The sequence below is a fragment of the Chiloscyllium plagiosum genome, unplaced genomic scaffold (genome assembly GCF_037043375.1).
Source record: "Chiloscyllium plagiosum isolate Xiang-an unplaced genomic scaffold, Cpla_swu_hap1 HiC_scaffold_7, whole genome shotgun sequence".
Classification (NCBI taxonomy): Eukaryota; Metazoa; Chordata; class Chondrichthyes; order Orectolobiformes; family Hemiscylliidae; genus Chiloscyllium; species Chiloscyllium plagiosum.
Window position 1 is genome coordinate 62,589,428 of NW_028270145.1, and position 18,172 is coordinate 62,607,599.

At 46.3% G+C, this 18,172-nt stretch overlaps 1 protein-coding gene across 4 annotated transcripts in view; it reads left to right on the forward strand.

The window, feature by feature from the left end:
* The first annotated feature begins 11,005 nt into the window (after window positions 1–11,005).
* gpd2 (glycerol-3-phosphate dehydrogenase 2 (mitochondrial)) overlaps window positions 11,006–18,172 on the forward strand; it is a 152,105-nt gene continuing 144,938 nt past the window's right edge. For 3 of the 4 annotated variants that reach the window (XM_087989069.1, XM_043693788.2, XM_043693790.2), the window contains exon 1: window positions 11,006–11,130. The gene's annotated coding sequence lies outside the window, so the exon portion shown is untranslated. Of the gene's footprint in view, window positions 11,240–18,172 lie in introns of all 4 variants that reach the window. The other variant, XM_043693789.2, reaches the window with a different exon arrangement.

Sequence of the window (18,172 nt, forward strand, 5' to 3'; positions counted from 1 at the left end):
CCGAAGAGTCATAGATCTGTGGAGTTTATATACTGTTGCAAATGCTCGACAGACAGTTAATTATGTAGGTTAAAAACAAGGACTGCAGATGCTGGAAACCAGAGTCTAAATTAGAGTGGTGCTGGAAAAGCACAGCAGTTCAGGCAGCATTTGAGGAGCAGGAAAATCGACGTTTCGGGCAAAAGCCCTTCATCAGGAGTAGAGGCAGAGTGTCTGCAGGGTGGAGAGATAAATGAGAGGAGGGTGGGGGTGGGGAGAAAGTAGCATAGAGTATAATAGGTGAATGGGGGTGGGGATGGAGGTGATAGGTCAGGGAGGAGGGTGGGGGAAGGTCGCAAAAACTATAATGGGTGAATGGGGGTGGGGATGAAGATGATAGGTCAGAGAGGAGGATGGAGTGGATAGGTGGAAAGGAAGATAGGCAGGTAGGACAAGTCATGGGGGCAGTGCTGAGCTGGAAGTTTGGAACTGCGGTGAGGGGGAAATGAGGAAACTGGTGAAGTCCACATTGATGCCCTGGGGTTGAAGTGTTCCGAGATGGAAGATGAGGCATTCTTCCTCCAGGCATCGGGTGGTGAGGGACCGGCAGTGAAGGAAGCCGAGGACCTCCATTTCCTCGACTGAGGGGAGGGGGGAAGTTAAAATGTTGGGCCACAGGGCGGTGTGGTTGATTGGTGCGGGTGTCCCAGAGATGTTCCCTAAAGTGCTCTGCTCGGAGGCATCCAGTCTCCCCAATGTAGAGGAGACCCCATCGGGAGCAACGGATACAATAAATGATATTGGTGGATGTGCAGGTAAAACTTTGATGGACGTGGAAGGCTCCTTTGGGGCCTTGGATGAAGGTGAGGGAGGAGGTGTGGGCACAGGTTTTCCAATTCCTGCGGTGGCAGGGGAAGGTTCAAGGACGGGAGGGTGGGTTTTTGGGGGGACGTGGACCTGATCAGGTAGTTACGGCGGGAATGGTCTTTGCGGAAGGTGGAAACGGGTGGGGAGGGAAATATATCCCTGTTTGGAGGTGGTGGAAATGTCATCGGATGATTTGGTTTATGCGAAGGTTGGTAGGGTGGAAGGTGAGCACCAGGGACGTTCTGTCCTTGTTACGGTTGGAGGGGTGGGGTCTGAGGGCGGAGGTGCGGGATGTGGACGAGATGTGTTAGACGGCATCTTTAACACATGGGAAGGGAAATTGTGGTCTCTAAAGAAGGAGGCCATCTGGTGTGTTATGTGGTGGAACTGGTCCTCCTGGAAGCAGATACAGCAGAGGCGGAGGAATTGGGAATACAGGATGGCATTTTTGCAGGAGGTAGGGTGGGAAGAGGTGTAATCCAGGTAGCTGTGGGAAGCGGTGGGTTTGTAAAAAATGTCGGTGTCAAATTGGTCGTCATTAATGGAGATGGAGAGTTCCAGGAAGGGAAGGGAGGTGACAGAGATGGTCCAGGTAAATTTAAGTTCAGGGTGGAATGTGTTGGTGAAGTTGATGAATTGCTCAACCTCCTCGCGGGAGCACGAGGTGGCGTCAATGCAGTCATCAATGTATCGGAGGAAAAGGTGGGGAGTGGTGCCGGTATAACTGTGGAAGATGGACTGTTCTACGTAGCCAACAAAGGGACAGGCATTGCTGGGGCCCATACGGGTGTCCATGGCTACCCTTTTGGTCTGGAGGAAGTGGGAGGATTCGAAGGAGAAATTGTTAAGGGTGAGGACCAGTTCAGCCAAACGAATGAGAGTGTTGGTGGAAGGGTACTGTTGGGGACGTTGGGAGACGAAGAAATGGAGGGCTTGGAGACCCTGGTCATGGCAGATGGCGGTGTAGAAGGATTGGATATCCATGGTGAAGATGAGGCGTTGGGGGCCGGGGAAACGGAAGTCTTGTAGAAGGTGGAGGGCATGGGTGCTGTCTTGAACGTATGTGGGGAGTTCCTGTAATTACACAAGACAGTCACTGGACAAAGAGCATACTGTCGACAGAAGTTAGAAGCAGATAAGCAGGAGGCGTGGTTTAACAATGCTGTCTTATAGAAAACAGAGCTAATCTATGGGTGAGGGGTTGTTACACCAGCACAGCTGCAAGGCCATGCAATAATGGAAGTTAGTAAAAACCTCCAGCAAAAGTTCTGCGAAATGATTTCCCCAAGGGCAGCCATAGATAAGGTCACAAAATGGCTTCCACATTCCCGTTTGTTACTCTGAACATGAATGCAGTTTGTAGTTCTTCCTTTAGGCAGTTAAATGCCTCCTGGCAACTCTTGTCCCGTTCCTATCCTAAGTGCTCTGCTATAAAATCCTTGAAAATAAAAATTCCATTTGTAAGTACAGGAAATGTTCATATACCGGATCTTTAAAATTTCACCCCTGTATGAGATCATATCAGTAAGTATGAGCATTTAAAAGTTGGATGTTTGTAAAATGGAGACCCCCTGTATATCCGAGGAAGAGGCATTCAAATTGGCCAAAAAAAGCAGCAGAGCTGAGGTTTGGAAGCAGTTCAGATTTCAGCAAAGGAGGACAAAGGGATTGATTTAAGAGGAGAAAATAGAGTATGAGAGTGGGCTTGTGGGTATTGTACAAACTGATTGCAAGAGCTTCTTTATGCACGTAAAGCGAAAAGACCAGTGAAGGCAAACATAGGTCCTTTACAATCAGATATAGTGGTGGCTATAATGAGGAAAATAGGTTGCTGACCAATTAAACACATATTTTGGTTCTGTCTTCACAGAGGACACTGATGACATTCGAAAAATGTTGAGCAACAAATGGTCCAGTGAGAAAGAAACTAAAGGAAATCAGTATTAGTAGGGAAATGGTGTTGGAAAATGTGATGGGATTTAGGCTGGCAAATCTCTAGGATCAAATAGAATACTCTGGAATACTTCAAGAATACTCAAGGAGGTGGCCCTAAAATATTGGATGTGTTAATTGCTATTTGTCAAATTCTGCAACTAATGTAATCCAAACTTAAAAAAAGGAGCTAAAGAAAAAACAGGGAATTATGGGCCAGCTAGCATGCCATCATTAATAGGGCAAATGCTCGCATCCATTATAAACAATTTCACAGTAGAGTACTCGGAAAAGAGTGACTGGACTGGGCAGTGTTAGCATGAATTTACAAAGGGACATTGTGCTTGATACATCTATTGGAATTTTTCGAGGATGTAACATATAAAGTAGATATGAGGTAACCAGTGGGTGTAGTTTACTTGCACTTTCAGCAGATGTTCGATAAGGTCCGACATAAGAGGTTAGGATGCAAAGTTAAAGCACATTGGATTTGGGTAATGTATTGATATAGATAGAAACTTGGTTAGCACAGAGGAACAAAGAATAGCAGTGAATGGGTCATTTTCTGAGTGGCAGCCAGTGATCAGTGAGATACCACAGGTACTCGGACCTCAGCAAGTCACAATGTATGTTAAAAATTTAGATGAGGGAACTAAATGTAATAACTCAAAATTGCAGATGACACAAAGCTGGGTGGACGGGCTGTTTGTGAGGAGGATTTGAAGATGTTGCAGTGTGATTGAACAGGCTAAGTGAGTTGGGGAATGCATGGAAAATGCTGTATAATGTGAATAAATGTGAGGTTATCCACTTTGTTAGCAAAAGTAGAAAGGCAGATTATTATTTGAACAGCTGTAAATTGAGAGAGGGAAAAGTTTGAGACCTGGGTGTCCTCGTGCATTAGTCCCTGAAAGTAAGTGTGCAGGTGCAGGAGGTGTTGAATTAGACAAATGTTGGCCATCATTGCAAGAGGATTTGTTTACAGGACCAGGGATGTCTTGCTGCAATTGTACAGGGACTTGGTGAGATCAATGTAGATTATTGTGCACAGTTTTGGTCTCCTTATATGAGGAAGGATGTTCAGACTATGTAGGGAGTGCAACAAAGGTTTACGAGACTGGTACCTGGAATGGCAAGTCTTACATATGAAGACAGACCATATCAGTCAAGGCTATAATCACTGGAGTTTAGAAGAATTTTATGGCTAGACCAGAATATTGATAGTAGGGGTTTCAGTGATGAAAATACCACTGAAAGTCCAGGAACATTGGTTATATTGTACACATTGGAGATGGATATTGCCTTAATGGGGGGGTGCAAATTTTACTTGTAGCTTTTCAGTCCAAACCAGTCCTAAAATTCTGGAGCTGGCCTAATGGTGACAATGTTGGTTGCTGTAAAAACCCATCTAATGCACTAATATCCTTTTAGGGAAGGAAATCTGCCATCCTTACTTGGTCTGGCCTACATGTAATCCCAGAACCACAGCAATGTTGTTGAAGCTTAATTGTCCTTTGAGCATTTAAGGTTGAGCAATAAATAGAATCCATATAGTGTGGAAACAGGCCTTTCAGTTCAACAAGTCTATACCAACCCTCCGAAGAGTAACCACCCAGACCCATTCCCCTAATCTATATTTACCCCTGACTAATGCACCTTACACATCCCTGGACACTTTCCCATGGCCAATTCACATAATCTGCAAATCTTTGGATTGTGGGAGGAAACTGGAGCACCCAGAGGAAACCCACGCAGACACAGGGAGAATGTGCAAACTTCACATTGACAGTCACCCGAGGCTGGAATCAAACCCAGGTCCCCGTGCTGTGAGGCAGCAGTGCTAACCACTGAGCAGCCATGACACCCATCCTGTGAACATATATAAAAAGCCAAATCATTAAGCATGAATCCCTATATTGTGTACTCTACACCCTGTCCTGATCATCTACATTGTAGTATGAGACTGATTTCTGAGTTACAACAGTCTCAAATCTTCCCGCATTTATGTAACGTCTATTATCCTAAACTCTGTTTTTTGTCCTTCAACCAACTTTTTAATCATACTGCTATATTTCCCTTATTTACCCAATGTTTCAATTTTACAATATTGAAACACTTTATCAAAATTTAGCAACACCTTCTTAAAATTAATTTGCATGACCATGTATCTCCTATGTTCCTTTTATCTATTCAAACCTGACTCCTAACCCACAGTAATGTCGCCAGAGCAAAGTTTTGACTCTTAACCACTCACTGAAATGGCCGAGCAAGCCATCCAGTTGTTATCAATCTGATACAGAGAAGCTGAATGAGAACAAAAATAGACTGTCAACCTACCATCAACAAAAGCTAGATGAAAACTTTGCTCAGTCGACACTGCAATAACATCTGGGGATGTGGCAAAATTCGGTCAGCTGACCCTCAGACTTGTTAAGTAATAGCCTGACATAATTATATTTATCAAATCAAATTGTACAGTGATTACCATATTCGAGTATGTCTGAATCACAAACATGAGAGACCCACCAGAGATGGCTGCAGCATTATATATCGTCAGGTAGGAATTGCCCTGCTAGTCCTATGAAGCTGCTGACCCTATGAAGTCTTAAAAGCATAGGATAAAATATGAACATGGAAACTTTCTGCTGTCTTACAGCCTACAACCCATTCTCAACTGATAAAGCACCACTCCTCCATTTTGATCACCACTTGAATGAATTATTATGGGTATCAGGTGATAGAATGTACTCTGGATAAGCATTATCTCAAATAGAAGGAAAACGCTGGATACAGGATATCTGAAATTAAATCAAAGTGTTGAAGAGATTTAGCAAGTCTAGTTGCATGTTTGGAAACAGAAACAGAATAAGGTTTTGAGTCTGATATGATTTAGGATTGCAAGTTGCTCTCGCAATGTGGAACTCTTGCGGATACTGGAAGTTACATATATTAATACAGAGGGCTGCCTTATTTGCAGACAGAAAGAACATGTATATGCACTGTGCCTGGTTCAACTCAACAAAATAAGTGACAGCCATTTGCTGGTTCATTTATTAGAACATTGCCCTGAACAAGCTATCAACCTGCTTGGTTTAAAATTTGAACAAAGCCTGACTGTTCACTGTCAATAAGCATTAATGGGCGCATTCTCTATGGTGAAGCCTCCATCAGTCAGTAGAAATGCGGTATAAATATTGGTTTTACCCTTGACTTTGTATTCTTGTGAGTATTGATGACTAAAAAAATGAAAATTTTGACAGTGTCATTTTCAGCAATTCTCTAGTACTGTATTTAGTTATGTTTCAGTGAGACAAGTAGAAGCATAATGATATTAATCTCAGAGATTGTATGAAGAACTCCAATGAGACCGAGGTGAATGTTGTTGGTGGAAGATTGTAGGTGGGTACAGGAATAGATGGAGCCATGAAACTTGGCAAAGCTAAGTAGGTTCTGGTATCCAAGAACCTTGATGAAACAAATTGTAGGTCAACACCATAGATGCTCAAGGCCTTGCCGGCATGGTTACTTGTGCTTATTCTAATTCTGAAAATAGAGGCAACCACTTGCCAATATATTCTCAAGGCATTTCACATATTGATGTTTTTCAAGAGTGAAACCTTATCTTTTACCTTGGGAAGAGCAATAATTTCCTGATTTAAACTTTGGAAATTATGGAGCCATGGACTTTTTCACAAACATTACACTTTTGCCATCAGCTCTGCTTTACTTCCTGAAAATATCTTAGTTGGGTATGCTTGCCTTTATTGGCCTGTGCATAGATTATAGGAGTTGGGAGGTCATGTTGCGGCTGTACGGGACAGTGATGAGTCACTATTGGAATACTGTGTGCAATTCTAGTCTCCCTCCTACAGGATGGATGTTGTGAAACCTGAAAGATTTCTGAAAAGATTTACAAGGAAGTTGCCAGGGTTGAAGGGTTTGAGCTATAGGGAGAGGTTGAATAAACTGGGGCTATTTTTCCTGGAGCGTTGGGTGCTGAAGGGTGACCTTGTAGAGGTTTGTATAATCATGATGGGCATGGATACGGGAAATAGGAAAGGTCTTTTCACTGGGGTGGGGGAGTCCAAAACTAGAGGGCTGAGGTTTAAGGTGAGAAGGGAAAGATTTAAAAGGGACCTAAGGAGCAATCTTTTCACACAAAGTGTAGTGTATATATGAAATGAGCAGCCAGAGGAAGTGGTGGAGGCTGGAACAATTACAACATTTAAAAGGCACCTGGATGGGTATTGGTTTAGGATGGGTATAGAGGGAAATGGGCCAAATGCTGATAAATGGGACTAAATTTGCTTTGGATATCTGGTCAGCATAGACAAGTTGGACTGAAGAGTCTGTTGTGGTTCTGTTCGCCGAGCTGGAAATTTTTGTTGCCAACGTTTCGTCCCCTGTCTAGGTGACATCCTCAGTGCTTGGGAGCCTCCTGTGAAGCGCTTCTGTGGTGTTTCCTCCGGCATTTATAGTGGCCTGTCCCTGCCGCTTCCGGTTGTCAGTTTCAGCTGTCCGCTGTAGTGGCCGGTATATTGGGTCCAGGTCGATGTGTTTGTGGATGAGTGCCATGCTTCTAGGAATTCCCTGGCTGTTCTTTGTTTGGCTTGCCCTATAATGGTAGTGTTGTCCCAGTCGAATTCATGTTGCTTGTTCTACAAGAACACCGAACGGAGAATTCACCACAAAGGTATACAGGAAAGCCACACACACAGACCAAGTCCTGAACTATGAAAGCAACCACCCCAACACACACAAAAGAAGTTGCATCAAGACACTATTCAAAAGGGCCACAACACACTGCAGCACACCAGAACTGCAAAAAGAGGAAGAGGAACACCTGTACAAGGTATTCGCCAAAAACGGATAGCCGCGCAATTTCATCAACAGATGCCTAAGAGAAAGACAACGGAACGAGGACATGCCGCAACCCAAAGGACTAGCCACACTACCATACATCAGGAGCATTTCAGAACTGACAGCCAGACTACTGCGACCACTAGGACTTATAACAGCACACAAACCAACAGCCACCCTCAGACAACAACTCACCAGAACGAAAGACCCGATACCCAGCATGAGCAAAACTAATGTAGTGTACAAAATCCCATGCAAGGACTGCACAAAAAACTATATAGGACAAACAGGAAGACAGCTAACGATCCGCATCCATGAACATCAACTAACCACGAAACGCCATGACCAGCTATCCTTAGTAGCCACACACGCAGACGACAAGCAACATGAATTCGACTGGGACAACACTATCATTATAGGGCAAGCCAAACAAAGAACAGCCAGGGAATTCCTAGAATCATGGCACTCATCCACATACTCCATCAACAAACACATCGACCTGGACCCAATATACCGGCCACTACAGCGGACAGCTGAAACTGACAACCGGAAGCGGCAGGGGCAGGCCACTATAAATGCCGGAGGAAACACCACAGAAGCGCTTCACAGGAGGCTCCCAAGCACTGAGGATGTCACCTAGACAGGGGATGAAACGTTTGCAACAAAAATTTCCAGCTCGGCGAACAGAACCACAACAACGAGCACCCAAGCTACAAATCTTTACCCAAACTTTGAAGAGTCTGTTTCTGTGCTGTACATCTCTATGACCCTATGACTCTACAAGTTTTATTGATTCTTGATTATTTCATTCAATTAAATTAAGCAGATCTGCACAGTTATGTTAAATCTAATAGCCTCCGTCTTTCTTCTGTTTATTCAACACCAATCAGTTTCATTTTCTATATGTTTGTTTTGGTTCACTGAATTGTATTGGCTCTAGGATGATATCTGATAGTGGGATGTAAGAATGGAGTTGATCCGATATCTGACACAGAGTAGCCACATTGTTGATGCTTCTGTAGTCGTCTGACTCATTGAAAATCTGAAAGAATTTTTTTTCCTTACATTTTGAGTCCAAAATCTTTTTTTTGTTAGCCAAACAATACAAGCCATACCAGTACCATATCTAATCGACATGATTTTAACTGGCCAAACTTGTGCAGTATTCCTTTTGTTTCTTGAATATCGGTAATATCATCAGCTAGCAGGATCCTAAAATGGACAGAGGATCAGAGGGACTTTGGTGTGTATGCACACAGATCCTTGGAGACAACGGGACATAAATCCAAGAACAGGGAGGTTATGAGTTGCTGGCTTTTATCTTTACTGCACCAAAGGCAGATAGGAAGTTTTCTTTAATTGTATGTTATCTTTTCCCTGCCCCATGAGTAAGTCTGAACTGTATGTGGTTGAGTGACTATTGTTGCTGATCACAGCATAATCATCATTTTTATACCTTTATTGAAACCTGTTGTCCTGGTTTCATGGCACCTCCTGTTTTGTAATTATCTGAGGAGTGGAATCCAAAAGGTAGATTGCTACTCTTCTATTTGTGCTGAGCCTGGAAATTCCATGTCTAAGACCCTCCAAATCAAATGACAATGGCACCTGTATAATTAGTTTCTCCTGTATCAGTTTGGGTTAATACTGTGTCAAATATCTGAAGTTAGACAAGTTAACCTAAAACTTTTCAGAAGTAACAGGAGAGAGTCTTTTAGTTTTGCAACAGTCATTATGGTGGAACATCGCACTAATACTAAAGAATACAGAGAAGGAATTAAGTGCCATCACCATTACTAGAGAAATAGTAATAGACAAACTAATAGGACTGAAGACAGAGAGGTCCCCTGGCCCTGAAAGTTTGCATCCTAGGATCCTAAAAGAGGTAGCTACAGAAATAGTGGGTGCATTGATTGTAATTTTCCAAAGTCATTAGGTTCTGGAGATGTACCAGAGCACAAGGAGAACTGTCTATGTGAGACCCTATTTAAGAAGGGAGGGAGGCAAAAAGTTGGAAACTGTAGGTTGATTGGCCTCATATCTATTGTTGGAATAATGTTGGAACTAGTTATTAGGGAAGTAATAGCAGAATATTGGTAAAGTCATATTCTAATCAAGCAGAGTCAACATGGCTTCATGAAAGGAAAATCATGTCTGACTAATTTATTAGAGTGTTTCAAGCAAGTGTCAACCAACAGATGTGTTGTACTTGGACTTACAAAAGGTATTCAACAAGATACCTAACAAAAGGTTAAGTCATAAGAGCCCATGGTGTTGGATGTAGTATATTGTTAGGGACAGAAAATTGGCTGATGGGCAGGAAACAACATGTGTGGGTAAGGGGTTCAGGTAATCAGTGAGGTTCTACAGGGATCAGTGGTGGTACCACGACTGTTTACAATTTAAATTCATGACCTGGAGGAAAGAAGTGTGGCAAATTTGCAGTCACAAAAATAGGCACAGTTTACAGAGGTTAACTAAATGGGTAAAAAGATGGCAAATGGAGTATAATGTGGGAAGTTGTCAAGTTGTTCACTTTGAAAGGGAGAACAAAAGAACAGAATATTACTTAAATGAGAAAACTGCAACACAAAGGAACTTGACAGTACTCATGCATGAAACACAAAGCTTGAATACAGGTAATCAGGAAGGCTAATTGAATTGGCCTTTATTTCAAAGATTGGCACAACAGTAGCGCCCTATCTGTGGGTCAGAAGTCCCAGGTTCAAATTCCCACCTGCCCCAGAAATGAAAGTCCAATGATAACCATCTCTCTTCAGGTTGATTACAAGTATCAATCAAGACTATTGTGGAACATATGAATAGGGTAAATAGAGGCTTGATGACCGTGCAGAAAGAACAGCTGAAGGACCTCTTTCCGTGCTGCAAAACATAACGATGGGCAGGGAGTGGGAGATACATGGAGGGCTCTGGCCAGTTCCTTCCCAAAGGTATTAGGTTAGCCGTTCTAGGTCTAGGAATTTGGCACAGTATGCATCCAATCTGAGACAGGAGTAAATAATGTAAACGCCCCTGTCATTTGATTTGAAGGGACTTAGACATGGAGAACAGCTTCCAGGCTCAAAGCGATCTACGTTTTGGATTGCACTCTTCAGATAATTATATTCCATCAAATAAAGAGGTGCGGTGTAACCAGGCCATTGGTTTCAATAAAGATATGAAAGAAATGATTATGCCGTGATCAGCAACAGTGCCTTTACCCGACCACATACAGTACAGAATTACACAGGGGGTAGGGCTCAGATAACGTCTAATTAAACTCCCTATCTGCCTCTGATTGGTACAGTAAAGGCGAAAGCCAGCCTACATTGCCTGCATCGCCGCAGTCCCGTTGGGCAGCTTGAGCTGTCAATCTCTGAGTAAGGTCATGGTCCTCAAAGTGGGAACGTTGTGTGAAACGAAGCCTGTTCTACAGAGCTGCCGATGATGGAATTTTCAAGCAGCGAGGAAGGAGACCGACACTAGGATTTGGTGAGCACCTACACTGTTAACGGTGGGGCTGATAGGCGGGGAGATGAGGTTTAACATCCTGCTGCACTGATACCGCGTCCGGGCAGCGAGGATCGACATCTAGCCACAGGTAAGGCCAGTGAGGCACAGGGATGTTGTTTTCTGCTCACCGAGCTTTCACATCCAGTTTTTACCTTATGCAGCACCACCCGTTTCGTACGTGCAATTATTAGGGACTTTCTTTCTTTCTGTGAACATGCACAAGTTCTGTAAAGGCCGCCCTCAGCGGTTGTTTTCCTACTTCCCTTTTCTCTTGTACCCCGCCCGCTGCTGAACAAAGTGTAGATCCCGCCCAGGTCAGGGGGCCCTGAAATCTTGAACTTCAGAGTGGCAAGAAGTGGTGTCAGTCTGGAGGTGACAACATCATCACTTTTTTTTAATTTAAAAAAATATACTTTATTCATAAAATTATTTGGATCTCTATACAATTGGCCATGCCATTCTTGTGCTTTACATACAGACATCGAAATGTATTTTTCCTATATACAAGTCTGTCCATTTACTATCCAGCTCTTCTGCTGAGGTGTCAGCGGAGCCCAAGTGACTGGGTTGGCCCCCTGTTCTTTGGCAGGCAGACATTATACAGTGGTCTTTCCCCACCGCGCCTTGGCGGCAGCTGCCCCAAGCTTCAGCACGACCCTCAACACGTAGTCCTGGACCTTGGAATGTGCCAGTCCGCAACACTCAGTCGGGGTCAGCTCCTTCAGCTGGAAGATCAACAGGTTTCGGACGCCCAAAGAGCCTCTTTAACTGAGTTGGTGCTCCTCCAGGCACAGTTGATGTTCGTCTCGGTGTGCGTCCCGGGGAACAGACCATAGAGCACAGAGTCCCCCGTCACGGCGCTGCTCGGGGCGAACCTCGCCAAACACCACTGCATTCCTCTCCAGACTTCTTCTGCAGAGGCACATTCCAGAAGGAGGTGTGTGACAGTCTCGTCCCCCCCGCAGCCGTTTCGAGTCCAGGCGTGCATAAAGGATCTCACAGGCAGAGCCCTTCTCACCACCAGCCAAGTCATGTCTTGGTGCTTGTTGGAAAGTTCTAACGACGAGGCAATCTGCCAAATGACTTTGACAGTCTGCTCAGGGAACCGCTCGATAGGATCCGCCCTCTCCTTTTCCCGAAGGGTCTCAAGGACACTACGTGCTGACCACTTCCTGATGGACTTGTGGTAAGAGGTGTTTTTCTTCGTAAACTTCTCCATGAAGGACAGGTGATATGGAACGGTCCAACTACTCGGAGTGTTCCGCGGCAGCGAGGCCAGGCCCATCCTTCGCAATACTGGGGACAGGTAGAACCTCAGTACATAGTGACACTTGGTGTTTGCGTACCGGGGATCCACGCAAAGCTTGATGCAGCCACACAGAAAGGTGGCCATCAGGGTGAGGTAGGCATTGGGTGTGTTTTTTCCCCCGTTGCCCAGATCTTTATGCATCGAGTCCTTTTGGACCCAGTCCATCTTTGATCTCCATATAAAATGGAAGATGGCCTGGGTGATTGCAACAGGTTCTGGAATAGGCCAGACCTATGCCACATATAACAGCAATGACAGTGCATCACACCTGACGACCAGGTTTTTATCTGGGATGGAGAGTAACCGTAGCTTCCATCTGCCAGTTTCTGCCTCACTTTCTTGATACGCTCCCCCCAAGACTTGGCGCACGCCCCAGCCCCCCCGTACCAAATACCCAGCACCTTCAGGTGGTCGGTCCTGACGGTGAAGGGGATCGAGGATTGGTCGGCCCAGTTCCCGAAAAGCATGGCCTCGCTCTTGCCTCGGTTTACCTTGGCCCCTGAGGCTTGTTTGAACTGGTCACATATACACATGTGTCTGTGCACGGACAGTGGATCCGTGCAGGAAACAGCGACGTCATCCATGTTCAGGGAGGCTTTAACTTGTAGGCCCCCGCTGCCAGGAATAGTCACACCTCTCAGGCTCGCATCCTTCCTGATGGACTCAGCAAATGGCTCTATGCAGCACACAAACAAGGCAAGAGAGAGAAGGCAGCACTGCCTGACTCCAGATCGGACTGGGAAGCTATCTGATTCCCAGCCATTGATTGAGACTGCACTGACAATGTTGGTGTACAGCAGTGTGATCCAATTGCAGATTCCCTCCCCAAAGCCCATTTTGGAGAGAACATCTGTGATATCCTGTCAAAGGCTTTCTCCTGGTCCAGACTGATCAGGCAGGTGTCCAACCCTGTGTCCTGCACATAGGCGATCGTATCCCTGAGGAGTGCGAGACTCTCAGCGATCTTCCTGCCCGTACAGCACAGGTTTGGTCAGGGTGAATCACCGAGCCCAGAGCAGACCTGACCCGGTTGGCAATAACCTTTGATAAAATTTTGTAATCCATATTCAATAGAGATTGGTTTCCAATTTCTGATTTCCTTCCTCTCCCCCTCTGCTTGAAGATGAGGGTAATGATGCCTTTCCTCATGGATTCACTCATGGTACCTGGCAGAAGCATACTGACATACACCTCCAGCAGGTCCTGGCCAATCAAGTCCCACAGAGCAGAATAGGGCTCGACCAGTAAGCCGTCACTTCCAGGAGTTTTATTCTTTTCAAAGGACTCGAGGGCCTTGGTCAGCTCATCCAGAGATAGCGGCTGGTCCAGCCTCTCCTGTGTTCTGTCTTCTAAGACCTCTGTGATAGAGGACAGGAATGACTGGGAGGCCGCGCTGTCAGTTGGCTTCACGTCATACAGGCTGGCATAGAAGGATTTGCCAATCCTCATGTCGTCAGCCTGAGATGACGTTATCGAGCCATCTTCTTCCTTCAGGCTGCTGAGCACGGAGCTCTCTTGGTGCACCTTCTGGCAGAAGAAACGTGAGCACGTCTCATCCTGCTCCACGGAGCGGACCCTGGACCGGAAGATTATCTTGGAGGTCTCCGAGGCAAAGAGCAAACCTTGCTGACCCTTCACCTCCTTGAGGTCCTCCATGACATCGACCCCCATCATCTGCAGCAGGATCAGGTTCTGCATACTTTCCTGGAGTTGGGACAGTTTTCCCCGCCTCTCTCTCGTCTCCTGAAACCCTTTGAGGATGAAAAGCCTCTTGATGTTCCCTTTTACTGTTTCCCACCAGTCTGCTGGGGACTCAGAGGGACTTCACGGTTCTCCAACCTGCGTAGTCCCTCTTGAGCTCCTCAATGTTTCCCGGGGTCAACAGCTTTGTGTTCAGCTTCCACGTTCCCTTACCAGCCCGCTGCTCGTCCTGTAGGTGACAGTCGGCCAGCAGGAGGCAGTGGTCAGAGAAGAACACTGGCTTGACGTCGGTGGATCTGACCGAGAGCGTTCGGGACACAAACAGATAATCTATCCTTGAGCGGATAGACCCGTCTGCCCGTGACTTGGTGTATCTACGCTGCGCTCCGTCTGCAGGGGTGCTGAAGATGTCGTACAGCTTGGCATCTTTGCCCGTTTCCATCAGGACTCTGGCCGTGGCATCCAGTTTACTGTCCCCCCTGCCAGATTGTCCATCTGCATCAATGATAAAGTTGAAGTCTCCGGCCAGAATGACTGGCCTGGACGTAGCCAGCCACAGTGGAACGGCCAACCGTTCACTCTTACCCGCTGGGGCATACACATTAATCAGTCTCAGGGGAGCATTCCTGTACATGACATCGGTGACGAGGAGGCGCCCACCCACCACCTCCTTGACCTTGGAGATGGTGAAATTGCCTCCTCACAACAGGATACCCAGCAGGAGGCCAGGCTATCGTTGCCCCCCGACCAAACTGATGGTCCATGGGCCCACAAACTCGACCATCTCCTGTAGCTGCTGAGGTGCAGTATCCCACACTCCTGCAGAAACAGAAAGTCGGCTTTAATGTTGGCCAGGAAGGCCATCGTAGAAACACATCGCGTAGCCGATTTGATGCTACGCACATTGATACTGGCAATTTTTATCCCCATTTTAACAGTTTACGAGGTTAGTGTCCATTTGCTGCTGGTCTTGCCTCTGTGGGGTAGCTGTATGCATCCCCATGGTGACGGCAAACTGCTGGGCCCTCCCAGGGCTGAGGTAGCTGTCTGGCTCCACGCTGGTCCATTTCCCCACTCTGGTGTCTTCGGGTCAGGCCCAGGGTCTGCACAGTCCAGTTCTGTGGAGCTGTAGGGCGGTGGGTACCTCTTGGTTCTCATTGGGGGGGGTGGTCTTTATCCGTCCCCTCAGAGGGATCGTCTTTCCCTGTTTGGGTGGTGCTGCTCTCCTTTTTCCCTGCGGCGCTCTGTCTCTTCCTCTGGTGATGACCTCCTTGCGCCCGTCCTCACCATCCGAAGAGCTGCCTGTATCCTTGTCGCGTAAGGTGTCGTTTCCCCCTTTGCTAGGTGGCTTTGGGGGTCTTGCGAGGTTTCCTCTTCCTGTTTTTGACAGTAATCCATTTCTCTGCCTCCTTTGATCCCTCCTCTTCCATTTCCTCCGTCTGTCTTGAAGGAGCTTGGATCGGCTGCTGCACCTCCCTGCTGTCTGCCATCTGCTCCACTCCAGCCTGCCCTTCCTTCTGGGTGCTACCAGACACTGTTCCCATACTGGTTTGTCGTATCTCGCTGGTTTTATGCGGTCCACGGCTCGTGTTGCCACCTCCGGCCATCTGTGCCTATTTGGCAGCCCCTCGTCTTGGGCAGACCTTGTACATGTGGCCCGCCTCTCTGCACAGATTATAGTTCTTGGCCTCCTTACATTCTTTGGTCGGGTGGCCTTCCTGCTTGCAGTTTCGACAGACGGTCACCTTACAATCCACCGCCACGTGGCCTGACCTCCCGCAGGTTCGGCACACTTTTGGCTGCCCTGCGTATGTCAGGTAACCTCTGCTTCCTCCGATGGCAAAGCTGGAGGGTGGGTGGAGGATGTTCCCACTGGCATCGACCCTCAGGGTTACCCTGACCTGCCGCTTGCTGGTCCAGATCCCAAAAGGATCGACAACATCGGTGCTTTCTCCCTCGACCTGGATGTATTTTCTCAGGAAGGTCAGGACATCCACTGCTGGGACGTGGGGTTTGTACATGTGGATTGTAACAACCCGACTCCTCTGCGTAGGAAGCACACACAATGGGACCACTGACAAGTTGGAGAACAGAGGTTCCCCTTCTCCTTGAAGGAGCGTGAAGAATTGCGAGCAGCTCCTGAAGGTCATGTCGAAATAGCCTGCCCCAGGAAATCCTGCAGGCAGTACACATCCGCTGCTTCGAACCCGCAACACTCCAACAGAATCTTCTTGACAAACACCGTCTGATCGATTGGTATGTGCTTCTCCACCTTCTTCACAGTTACCCTGACTGTGTTGCGAATGTCCTGGCCTGGGCTGCGAGCAGCTGCTGATGCCATAGCTCTGAGGTTGGCTGGTACCTGAATTGGCATTAGGCCGAAGCCAGCATGAAGATCCACCAAGAGCAGGTCAGCACAACCAAACGAACCTTCAACATCCTATCACGATCCAGCGATGATGTCCAGCAGCTCCGACGACTCGCAACACGACCCTCTTGGTATCTCCCCTGCCAGCACACACCTGCTGCGCCGAACCTGCAGCACTCGAGCAGAATCTCTTCCTCTGGTCCTCAGGAACTACACATATTCCGAGCCAAAAGGCCGACAACACTATCACCTCCCACAACGTGGTGATTGACAGGTCATGAAGGAGTCACAACAAATTCCAAGTGTGTAGCTGAGAACAACTTGACTAATCTTTTTGGTGGGACTGTGTTTGGTGACTTGAAATGCCAGAGAATCCTGCTTTCGATTGCTTCATGTGTTCGCGCCATTCTATTTAATACTTACATCTGATCCCCCTTTTTAAAATCTCATGTCTTCACCACTCTCTGTAGTTTCCACAGTTTGTCAGCTTTACGATATATTTGCATTCCTGCAGTTCTGGCCTATCCTGCATACTCCCAGTTTAGTTGTTCCATCATTCATCGCTGCAGTTTAGTTGTCGAGAGTGTGGTGCTGGAAAAGTACAGCAGGTCAGGCAGCATCCGAGAAGCAGGCGAATAGACGTTTCGGGCAAAAGCCCTTCATCAGAGTAAGGATTCCTGATGAAGGGCTTTTGCCTGAAACGTTGATTCTCCTGCTCCTCGGATGCTGCCTGACCTGCTGTACTCTTCCAGCATCACACTCTCGACTCTAATCTCTAGCATTGCAGTCCTCACTTTCGCTGCAGTTTAATTGTATGGACCTTGCGTTCAGGAATTCCTTTTCAAAACCTCTGCCTCTCAAGTTCACATTCCTCCTTTTCTTCCAGGATTCCTTGAATCCTGCCTGCTTGACCAAGCATTTGGTTGTTTCATCTAGTATTTCCTTCTGTGGCGTCTGTCATATTTTGTTTTATCACACTTTAAAAAAAGTCATTGGTTGGTGGAATGGGCAGACAAATGGAATCTGAAGTTCATTACAGCAAAATGTGAAATAATTAATTTTGCCAGGAAGACGATGGAGAGGCAAACTCTAAAAGGGATTCAGGAGCAGAGGGACGTCTATGTGGAAATGTGCAAAGATAATTGAAGGTGGCAGGGCAGGTTAATAAAGAGTACAGAATTCTAGGCTTTATCAGTAGAGGCATAGTAGAGTAAGGAACATGTTGAACTTGTACAGGACACTAGTGCAGCTTCAATTGGAGTGTTGCACTCAGTTCTAGCTGCCTCATTTTATGAAGGACGTGAAGAATTGGACACAGTGCAAAAGAGGTTTACAAGAGTGGTTCCAGGGATACAGAACTTCAATAGTGAAGATAGATTCGAGGAGTTAGGATTATTTTCCTTAGAGAAAATAAAGTTGAGAAGAGATTTATAGAGGTATTCAAAATCATCACCAGTGTGGACAAATTAGATAGAAATTGTTTATATGTCTGAGTATTGCGAATGAGGTGACACAGATGTAAAGTGATTGAAAAGTAAACACATGATGTAAGGAAAATCTTTTTTCAGCTCTTGGTCAGTCTAGAATTCACTGCTCGGTGGATAATGAAGGCAGGTTCCATTGAAACATTCAGAAGGGAGTTA